Raw genomic sequence first — 12,106 nt, forward strand, 5'->3', positions numbered from 1 at the left:
AAACAAGGGCAGGAAAAACTATACAGACCACACACAGTGCCATTAACAACCTAAATCTATACATGATGCAGATTGCTTTAGCATTGCATAGCCATTCTTTAGTTGTGATTCCTGTCTTACATTAAGGTTTACAATGGAAAAGAGCAGTATTTGTGGAAGCAATTATGAACTTTAGTCCACCATTTGTTGGGGATGGGGGGCAGGGGGGCAAGCAACAGTGTTCAATTAATGTTTAATTAGAAACAAAGCATATCTACCTATGCCAGTAATGGGATATTGACTAACTAGCCATTGTTTATGGGTTGGTTTAGATAACAGACAGGACAGATTAACCCCCAATACAGGCAATTTTAAAACTAAACATGCAGTTGTTGGAGCTTGTGATTACAAGGGAGGCACAAATGCAGAAATTCATTCCTGCTCTGGCCCATCTGGACCTTGAAATTGAACTTCAGCTCCTTATATCCATCTACAAGTGCTCTGACCAGCAGATCATTTCTCCAGAACCTTCTTTTACTGTCTATAACTAAATAAATATTTATTCAAATTGGGACTTAAGTTCTAAAATTAATGTCCAATCTGAGTAGTTTAGCTACCAGCTACCAGCAGTTTAATAGCAGTTGTCCTATTCTCTCCATGTCAACTAATACTAAGTTTAATAAACTGTCATCATGCCAGAATTAGCTGGTAGTGAGAAGACTGACGACTGACTTGGCTTCAAAGAAATTACTGTTTTGGAAAAAAGGAGTCTGAAGGAAATCTTGGGAAGCTTTCTGAAACATGAGAAATTTTCAGTGGTAGAGTCCTTCTTTCTAAGAACTTAAATACCTTCTTGTTCCAGGAGCAGCATGTGTTTGCACTCAGTTTAGCTCCTGCTCTGGATTAGAATCCTGCTCAGGGCAGCACTTAACTGAAAAACAAAGATCTGAATTACAGCAGTGACACTATCCACTTCCTAATACACCTGAGCCCAGTCAAAAAACCCACATCTTTGCTAACCTTTTAAGAAACAGGGCTCTTGTGGTTTCACACCGTAAAGACAGCAATACAAACAGAAAGAAGAAAAGATGCAACACAAGAGTAAATTCCTTCTGAATATGAAATTTCCCAAAACTGATTGGGTTTTCATGCATAAAACTTATGTGTTAAGAAGTCCCTGTGATTCAGCAGCAGAGTGAAAATAAACACGACAGAACACTTCTCTCAATGCCATTTTCTCCGGCACCCTAGAGCCTAAATCCCTCCCCCACCAAGAGCGCCCTTCCTTTACTTCTGATGTGGTGGGAATTACCTGGTTGTGTTTATCTCAGATGTTACTTTCTCTCAAGGTGTTGGAGCTTCCCTGAGCTGTGTGAGAACACAGTACAGCAATTGCCAAATCACAGTTCCTGTGTTTGAAGGTATTCTGCAAACACAATATATTCCCTTTCCGCTTACAGATGGCAACACCGAAAGGCTACCAAATGACTTGTGTGCAACAGTAATGCATGACATTTTATCCAGAAGAAGCCTCAATAGCAGGTTGCATTTCTGGTATATCACATTCAAACATCTCAGGAACTTAAGACCTTCAACAGAGCAGATTTCAGCTCTACAACCAAACATTTGTTAGTAGTAGCTGGGTTTTCTGCATAACACGAAGAGTAAATGTTGGGAGAACTTTATGACTGCAAAAGGATTTGCATGAGATCTACAGGCTACACCTCCAAAATTCTTCTGTAGTGATCTCCATTTGTGCCAGCACCACTCAGCTTCAAAGCCACCAGCCTCAAACCTACAGCTCCGTGCATCCAAGCATCCAAAAGGAGAAGACAGAGTTTATTTGGTTTTGCAATTGAGTTTTGCAGTTACCATTACTGTAGTTGTATATAAGTATGAGCATAAATATATTGCATATATGTCTGTAGAATCACAGACACATACAAACATTCCTGTGTGTTTATAGTGTGGTGTGTCTATTGCTTTCTGCATTGTGCACAGAGAAATAAATGTTTATAAAAGTAAATGTTTATAAACAAATATTTCAGACAAGGAAGTGATATATGCTGGGTATTGTAGATACAGAAGAAAAACCTAGGAAATACTCAAAATTATCACACCATGTGTCACCAACATGGCAGAACACACATTTCCTAGGAAAGGCAGCATCTCTTTAAGGAGCCACAGGAAATCAGTGGGAGGGGAGCCAAAGGAACTGATTTCCAATGCACCAATGATTTCATTTTTTAATCTTCAGCTCTAAATTCACAGGCCCTTTACTCCTGTCACATTCACTTCTTCTTTCTCTTTCCTTATTTCCTCCTTTCCTCTATCCAGCAGATGTGCTAAAGCCCAGTTTCATCTGCATTTTCAAACTGCTAATAGTATGGGAATGTAAACCAATCAGATAGGAAATATTCTATTCCAGAGACTTGCATAACAGCTGGACAAAATCAGTATTTTTTTCTTTTGCAGCAAAGGGGCAACTGATGCCAGCTCTCCAAGCTCTTCTCAGGCTGTCAGGGCACCATTGCAGCCAAAGACTTTTCTGCAATAGGGACAGGCAGGAGGGAAGGGGAAATAACTGTGTTTTCACATTTAAATTGGGAGGATTATTTAAAATCTCTCCCCCCATATTGTGTAATGTTTCTTGATTACTGTAGGTAAGTCAAGACAACACGATAAAAATTGTAGTGAAAAGCTAAATTAGAATCTAGTATGTATGGACAAATATATAAATTTATATGCCTGACTATTGTCTCATCTAATTTCAAGCTTTTCATCTAATTTCAGTTTGAGTCTGTTTCCTTTCACAATCCATAGCAGTGAGTTTGTTTTTCTATTCCTCAAATATTTTTTTTCCTCCAAACCAGACCACTGCTTGTCATATTCACTTTAACAAATGATTCAGAGCATCCCAATCTTCATTCTTCTAAACTCTACCTATTTAATTACAGCCTGTGACAGCACTGTCTGGGGAAGTTAAATGGCAATAACAAGGGAGGGCTATCCTGAAGGCAAAAGGTACAATATGACTTTCTAAACAGACCCAACACTTTCTCATTTGTTTCTGAAGTAATTTTGTTGTACTTTTCTGTGGCACATGCTAAAATCATTACTAAATCCCTGTAACTGAATATCTTGAGCCACAGAACTTGTGGAACAAGGTCCACTCAGGCTGTAATCCATATCCAAACTCCTAAAGACTAACAGGGCAGCACTGGGACTCTGCAGCCACTTCTAGGGTCACTCTGCCTTTGCACACTATCCAGTGTGATTCATCTTTAATCTATGGGTGGTGTCTCTAGAAATGCTAATAGAAAATCAAGTGGAGGTTCCTGGAACCAAGGTAGCATTCAGCTCTGTACATCTGAACATTTTTATCTTAAGTTTTTAAATTTTATATTTTAGCCCAAACCCTTCACCCAGGTGCTTTAAAACATTCCAGAGGCACTTTTATTCACAACAGTTGAAAAGAGCTATGTATGTCACAAAAAATATGTCATGTTAAAGGAGAAAATAAAAGTTTGGCTCATCAAAATCGCCAAGCTGAATTAGTTTGGAGGGGAGCAGCCTCAAATGGAGACCTGCATAGGGAAACAAGGCCATCCAGATATTACCAGTTTGTTCCTCTCCTCAGTCCAGGCCAGGTTATTCTGGCTAATAAAATAGGGAACATTTGTCCTGTACATTGAACAGAGATAAGAGGTCTGAAACCCTCTTTTCATTAGCCTCACTGCTAACTGCTTCAAATTATCTCTCTTTTACAGTTCTATAAGCAATTCATTGGGGACCTGCTACCTGATGTATATCTAACAGTGGTTAAAAATCCCAGAACACACACTTGTGGAAAGTCTGTGTGGTGACTGGCCAACACAGGACTGTTCTGAGCAGTACCCAAAGCGTGGGGACTTCTGTGGAAGAGAGAAGGGAACCAAATGCCCTATTAACCAATTTCTATATGAAACTGCTAATTTTTTGCATCACAAATGTGGAGTTGTTTCAAGGTTCAGTCCAGCCAAAGGCTGAGTTTCCCCTGTTCCCTTTGCTGAGACAGTCACTGAGGGCAGATTGTGTCCCTCAGAATCAGATGTCCAGAAGACAGAAGCTGAGATTTACTTGTGTCCATGTAACAAAGCAAGAACGTAGGAACTGTGTCATGAAGCTACTCTTAAGCAGTCAGCCTTTGGGTTACACAGAAAATATGTTTCTCTCAGTAATTTGAAACGTGGATGTTTACCTATGATTTGTGAGACACTCTGAAGTTTCCATTTTTTTTAGAAATAGATGGTTCTGTATTTTAATTGCTGCCATTGCCCTTGTTTACGTTCTTCGTTTATTAGAAGAAATCCAAGAGGTTTCCAAACATCCCTTGAACATTAACCTTAAAAATTAATTATGTAGATGTTTACAACAACATTTCCACACTGTGTTTGGAAAGCATTTTGCTTCCCCAAACAGTACATATTTCTTAGTTAGCAAAAGAGTTGCGGTATGTCAAGAATAACTCTGAAGGAAGCATCAGTCCATCATTTCAAACCAATTTCACAGTTTCAGGAAAGGTGAACAAAGTTTCCACAGGTGAACATGCCAGGAAAATTTATCCTTGTTCTTAGCCTGAACTCTATTGTGTCACACAGCAATATTTCAGGAATTTTTTTTTTTTTTTCTGAAAGACCAACACAAATGTAAATGTTCCAATTTATAGTGGCAAAATTAGGTGTCAGATTCATTCCTGTTCCCAGTGAGCCTAAATTTTTCTTTTGGTCACTGAAGACAGAGACCATTTTTCCTTTTGAATTGTAGCTCCCTTCGCCACGGTCCTGTGGGTTCAGATTGCAGAGGAGACACGGGGCTGGTGCAGGAGCCCTGCCTGACTTTGCCCTCGCCACTCCCAGCCTCTGCAGAGGCAGACAGGCAAGTTTATTCCCCACAGACCACTCCAGAAGAAAGTCTCTCCACTGTGTTAGCCACCAGATATATATCTGTGCTCATTTACAACTGGGAAAAATATGAGAGTTCACTTCTTTTATATCCCCAAATAAATAAACTGAGCGGTTCAGACAATACAATGGAATCACTATTTTCAAATGAGCTTTTTAATGAAGGCTGAATAGATTTCCAGCCCGCATGAGCAGAAAACTAAGTAAAATCATTGGGGATTACTGTTAAAAAGCTCTTTAAAAAAAAAAAAAAAAAAGAAAAAAGAAAAGAAAAGATAAAAAGAAAGAAGAGCTGATCACAGGGCAGAAAAGGCACTTTGCATATTAGGAGCTGGCAAAGCAAGGGGCAGCAGAGAAGAAAGTGTTAAGAGACCTGAAGATAAAAAGGTGCCATTAGGAAGCTGGCTTTGGAGGAGATTACACAGAAATAAGATGAAATTTTTCTTAAAAACAAATAAGCAAACAAAGCAGCTCCCCCAGCCCTCTGATCAACAAAGAAATCAGAACTGTCAGCTTTCATCTGCCTCGCACAATAAACCTAAACTCAAAAGAATAGTTAAGTTTTGATTCAAGCCACACAAAGCTAATTTTTACTGGCCACAGCTTTTGCTAACTAGGTGTTTTGGACTCTGAGGAACATGAGATTTTCTAGGTTGGGGGGTGTTTTAGTATTGCTTCTGTGTCAACTTTGAATTATGCATAGATTTTTAAATATGGAACTGTTCCTCTACTTACGATGAAAGGCACATTCACATCATATAAAACTGGGAATGGGGAGAGCTAAACAAAGCCAGTGAGTTCTGAATTGATCACCTAAAACATCTGTTGTATTGCTTAGGAATTGCAGCACATATGGTATATCAGTGCATCCAATATTTGGAGGCACACTACCTATGCAGAACATCCATAAAATGTCAGAAACACTCATTTTGGCCATTTCAGTCTTAACTCTGAATGTTCTTCTTTTAAATAAAATGCATAAAATTATTTCAGGGTTTATTTTTCTGTTTTATCATGTCATTTGATTGCAATCAACTTAGCTCCTGCCCTAAGTCTCCCCTATGTTTCTGTACAGCACTGGGAATACTAATAGTGTTCAAAACAACAACAACACCATAATGAAAAAGAGGAAAAAAAAAGTTATCACCTAAATGTGATCCTTCCTATCTCAGCCACTTGACTCCTTGCACTTACTTTGAATCTCACCACTATTATGGCACAATAATCCCACAGCAGCCTTCACACAGGATCTGTCAACAACAAATCAGCAATATGAATTTTAAACAGGATTTTACTCTGATGCAACAATCCTGCTATGTCACACTCCAGTCTTGCCAAGAGCAAGGATGTGACATTTTTCAAGAACAACTGACCTGGGAGTGAATTAAGCACCCAAATGCTTTTTAAGCACTAATCTATTTTTGAGAACCTGGTTCCAAGCACCAAAATCTCACTAAAACAGGTCAGACTGGAGCCTCTGATTTTGTGCTTAAAAATAGGAAGGCAAGATATCTCAAATCATCAAGTAAAAGTACTTTTTAAAATCCTACTGCCCCATTACTGGCTTTGTGCTCCCATGAAATAAAGCTATTTTGCAAGTTTGGCTTTGATTTGGGGGAGATAAGAAAGGCTGGACTGTCATATCCACTCAGACAGTGGAAGAGAGCTGCTGTGCAAAACAGAGAAAATACCAAATGGGGTATTGAAGCCACAGAGTCATAGGAACCATCAGGTTGAAAGTAAATTCTTCAACAGGGAACTAATCTAGGGAACAGTACAGGTTCAGAAAAGATGGCAGAGATCAGCTAAAATACCTGTAATTTCTCTTGCCAGACTTTCCTTTAACCAGTTCAAGCTCAGGAAGAGGTAAGGGTGAACCATGAATCAACACTTACCGAGTCTCTCTGGTAAACTTATTATTTGTTGCAGTCTCTGTTGCAGAACTGGAGAAAAAACTCTTTCCCCCTGTAGATAAATACTAATAAAAGTGCCTGTGCTTTCTCACTGCTTTGAACCTAATCCACTGGTAAAATCAGTAACAAGTTGTATAATTCTTAAAATCTCTCCAAAATTTCTTGGATTGCATTCTACAAGTGATTACAAATAAACCCAGCACTAATTTACCCTTTATATCATCAGGCAAACTGTAAAGATCCTACTCATTCTTCTCAAACATTGTATTTCAGAATTAAAAAATCCTTTCTGGGATGGCCAAGAGGTTGAACTGGGTACCAGTTTTGACAATTCCAGCTCACAGAAACAGAAGGCAGCATGGAACCCAAATTACAACACACAGAATCCTGTATCATTTAAAATAAGTTCAGTGCCCAGCCAGCATTGTCCAGTTTAGCAGGATCATTATTTCTAACACTGGAATGCTAAAATATAGTATTTAATGAAACCAAATTGTGTACTTAATGATAGCCAGCTGAATAACTCTGAAAATGAAAAGCTTGTTTTCTCTCTTTGTACTCTGAGGTCATTGTGAAACCAAAGAGGGCAAAACTCACAGCTCACATTATCTGTGCCACAAACTTATTCCAAACCTAAGAGGCCAAAAGTTTTGTAAGAAAAACAAAACTCAGAGCTTTTTTTAAAGAGCAGATCACAAGAGCAAGAATGTTGCCGAAGCACATAGAATTCTGTGAGGGCTCCCTCTTTTGGCAACAAAATAAAAGCTTCACAGATCATGTAGAGCTTTTCACAAGGGTTTCTTTGCTTTTAGGAGTACAAACATCACATCACACACACAGACTGGTCTTATGGTATTTTATCTTCTAGGAAAGACATCATCTGCACAAAAGTTTTGATTTACCTCTACAGAGAATGCTTCTGCTGTTGAATTTTGGAGTTACTAATACTGTCCTTTGATTTTGCAGAGTACTTGGAGCAAGAGGAGCCACTCAAAATTCCATATTTCCCCCCAAGGGCTTGCTGGGAGCTAAGAGTTATAGGACTGGCCAGAAGCAGGCAGAAACAGAAGCAATTTGGCATTGGCTGGGATAAAAATCACAGGATTAGTCAAGAAAATAGGTCACAGAGGACAGGCCACAGAACAAGTGTGAAGAACGGCTTTTTACTGATTAGTCCCTTCCTGGGAAGTGTGCCAGAAAGTACAGAAGGTCCCCAAGAAACTTCCTTTTAATACTCAGGCCAAGTTTCTCTGTGTAGCTTTTCCATGGAAGCTCAGGGTTAGAGTAAAGCTGTCAAAGGGTAAAAACATCTAGAAGTTTTTTATCACTGTTGGGATTGCTGGTATAAAAGCTTTTTACCTGGGCACGGGGGTTTCTGAGAGCTGCTGGTGGTTTGGGAAGGAGCACTGCCCTGAACATGGGCTGCATTAGCAACCTGCTGCCCCTGACTCTGCAGTTACCTTGGGCTGGGATGCCCAAGGAAGGAAAATCTGCTCACCTGAGTTGTTACCTCATTTCTCAGTAAAATGGAGTCTGGGGTCAGTATGCACAAGCTACAAGCAATTTAAGGCAAGTTCTTTAGTATTTACCTGTTCCAGAACCATAGACCTATTCATACTAATCTGGCCTTGGATAGGAAAGAGGATATAGAAAGATAGATATATTCATACAATTATATGTATATGAGTATATATACATATACAAAACAACCCCCTTTCCTATTTTTCTATATGTATATATAGAAAGATAGGAAAGGCTTTGGATAACTTTTTCCTTTGGCTTCTCTGTAATTTGCATCAGCTGATACTCTGAAACTCTAATTTTGTACAACGTGAGCTTTTTAGCAACTTTTGGGAAGGGTTATTGATATTTAAAAGTTCATTATGTTGTAATTCTCTCATCTAGGTCTCAAAGGCTTTTGTGTTACTGGTGTCTTGTGGGGAAACTAAGCATGGGGGTGCTGATTCCGTGAACTCAGGGAGAGCTCCTTAAAAATATGACAGGTATTACGGGGTCTTTCAATTTAAATACCCTGTCTGCAAAAAGCAGATTATTCTGGATTTATACACACAAAGAGAATATCATGCTAACTTTTTATTAAAAATTAAAATCTTTAGAGTCACAACAGAAATCAATATACCACAATTTGAGTGAAGTAGAATGATGATCCTGTGGTTAACTAATTGAAAAGGGAATTGAGTAATCTGTCATTCTCCCTGCTCTGAGCAAGTTAGCTCTGGATGTCTTAAGCACTGCATTGTAGGCTCCTAAAAGACTTGGGCATCATGTTTTCAGAAGCAATTTCAGCAAGCAAAACAACATTTTGAGTAAATACATAACCACAAGTCTGATTTTTACATTTTGCCCACCCTGGAATTCTGGCCTTTTCTAACATCTCGGACTGAGGAATGACATGGTTCGAACAGCCAACTTTAACAGTGTGGACAGTGAGAATTAAAGGCATGTCCACATGGTCTGGTACAGTGGAGCGTTGCTCACCTCTCAGCTGGCAGGGGAGAACCCACTGTGGCTGTAAAATCACTCAGAAAGGTGAGGCTGGGGAGGAGCTGCCGAGAGGTCCCTGAGATGTGCAGAGTTCTGCTGAAACTCATTCTGAAAATGGGACTAAACTTCCTAAAGTACTCATGCATTGCTCTGCACAGTGTTGCAGAGGTCAAGTTCTAAATTCAAGAGCTCTTCTGAGAACTGAACCACGCAGTTGAGCAAAAAGGCTGTTAGGTTTCCTTCCTTTCATTCTTTTCCTTTTTCACCAGCATAAGTTTGTTCTGTCTGGGATAACATTGTGCACTGTCGAGATGTTGGACTAAGTTTTTTGTGCTCAGATTGTTGTTTGCTGTATGTATATACATAATCACATACATCACTGCCTGTTTATACTGTGGCATAAATCGGGGTGAGGTGGGCGTAGATGGATAACCACTATGATTTAAAGAGTAAAGGCAACACAACTGGGACAAGAGGGAGGGTGAAGACAGGAAAATCATGATGCAATTCTGTATGAAAATATACCTGAGTAAACAGCACAGGCAAAACCTCCTAAAGCTTCAGTATGGATGGGAATAACCCCCAGAATCTGGAATGATGCTTCTGTTCATGCCCTCAGTGCCTTTCTCACATCCAGCTGCAGCAGCTCAGGAAGAGAAGTGTTTGCCTCCATTTTGAATTTGTCTGCCTTTTGTCACAACCTTAATTTCACTGAATTTTGGGGTTTTACAGCCTTATAAAATGTACTATTCAAGCTTCCAGCAGACATGCAGATTAGCCTTATCCTAAAGCACCTCATCTCTATTTATCCCGGGATAATTAGTCACATAAATTAGAAGTCATTACCAAAGGCTACAAAAACCTTTAGCAAAGGCTTTTGTTGACAGGCTAAACTGCTTAAAATACTTTTAGGTCTGAGGGTGGGAAGAGAGGGGTATGTATGTGGGAGGGAGGTGAGGGAAGAGAAATATCCTCATCAGAAGTAAATTCTGGCAGGGAAAATGAAGCTGCATTAATCTGTATTCATTCCTAAAGAAAGACTTATACCATTGTATGCTGCCACAGTGATATATAACAGAGGACATTTAAAATGCCAAGCCATAAAAGTGTATTTTCTTCATTACATTTTCGTTGAATGCTTTGATCTTTCCATTTTACACTATAAGTTTGATTCATCATTACTTTCCAGTAAGAAGCTGACACATTTGATTGTGGAAAGAAGAATTCTTATCTAATTGCAACTTGTAAGCACAGGATTTAGTGTATTGTTGCCTGAAAAAATGGAACTGTCTAAATTATTTTCCCTGAAACTAACATCCTCAACAAATAAAAGCAACATATGATAGCTGGGCATAATTAAAGAAAAATGACACCTACTGTTACATGAATAAAGAAAATATGTTGATGACAAGAAAGGGGAAAAAAAATGTGATTTCCCTGCAGTTTTGGTAAAACACAAAAGCATCACATTTCAGTTCTTTTAACACATTTGTTCAATGAATTGGAAAAAAAGCAATCCCACCCTCCAAACCAGCCTGTAATGTACAGTTATTTCCCTGCAGTCAGAGCAATGCACGTCAGACATTTTGGATTTACTGTGCATGCACAGCAGTCCTGCCTGAGTGTTCGGACACCCAACAGTCTTTTCCTGAGCAATGGCACAGAAATGAGAAAACAGCCATGAAAATCTGGGCAGGTACAAAACCTCCCTTGAAGGTTCCTATTCACTGCCGCACTTCCAACAGCTATTTTGATCTTTTAAGGTGTCTATACATATTTTATACAATCAGTTTTCAAGCAACTTTCTGCTTCTTCAAGCCTTTTTTTTATTATTATTATTTATTTTCCGCTTTTTTGCTCGTCATCCTTGCTCCCTCACATATGCTTATCTATTCCCTTCCCCAATATTAAACAACTCACAGAAAACCACTGGTAACAAAACATGTAATATTCCGTTATCATTTGGCATTTCACCATCCAAAGCTTAGGGTATTTGTCTTTTTTTTCCTTTGTTTTCAGCACTGTCCTGTTTTGCTCCTCCCCACAGCACTCACATATTCATTACAGATGCCTTGATAAACTCGTTTGCTACTCCATGGGGTATGAATAAGGTTATGGAAATCACCTATCTATAGCTATACCTGATAACAAACATGCAGTGATAGCTCTGAGAGATGTATTATTCCCCATTCTCAACAGCATAAGAACAGTATAATTTGTAACCTGTTGGAGCAAACACTATCCTGACATTAGCAAGTTTTCCAGCCCATTCTGAGATCATTCTGTTCCAGCTACTTTCCTGATGTACCCAAGAAAGTTTGAAACTAGACTGAATATTTCTACCCAGGTTGGCAATGCAGAGAAGATATATTCAGACAATAATGTGTAATGTACTTATAGAAACATCCCTAGAATATGACTAGCTATTACAGAAGGACTATTACTATCTACTTGAATTAACTATTACTTGTAAGCAAATGTATACGCAGTTACAAGCAATGCTATAAATCCCTAAAAAGAAAAAAAAATAAGTATCTAATTATGTGTCTTCAGTGCTTATAAATTTCAGGTCTCAAGTATTGTCTCAAAAGAGAGATCATTACTCCAAGTAGGAGCATAGTAGTTATGACTGGGTTTGCAAGACCAAAAAAACCCAATAAAATGGTTACACTGGAATTCAGGTTATACTGCAGCAACAGTGGGGTCTGGCAGTTGTGTGAGGGATGCAGCCAAAACCTGTTTAGGAGCCACTGGCCTTTTCTAGAG

General features: G+C 38.9%; 1 protein-coding gene across 2 annotated transcripts in view; it reads right to left on the minus strand.

Annotated features, from left to right (window-relative positions):
- LOC127476644 (BEN domain-containing protein 5-like) overlaps window positions 1-12,106 on the minus strand; it is a 906,516-nt gene that overhangs the window by 435,324 nt on the left and 459,086 nt on the right. The gene's annotated exons all lie outside the window — the stretch shown is intronic.

The sequence above is a fragment of the Manacus candei genome, unplaced genomic scaffold, assembly GCF_025592945.1.
Source record: "Manacus candei isolate 608988 ecotype Guabito, Panama unplaced genomic scaffold, ASM2559294v1 h1tg000005l, whole genome shotgun sequence".
Taxonomy (NCBI): Eukaryota; Metazoa; Chordata; class Aves; order Passeriformes; family Pipridae; genus Manacus; species Manacus candei.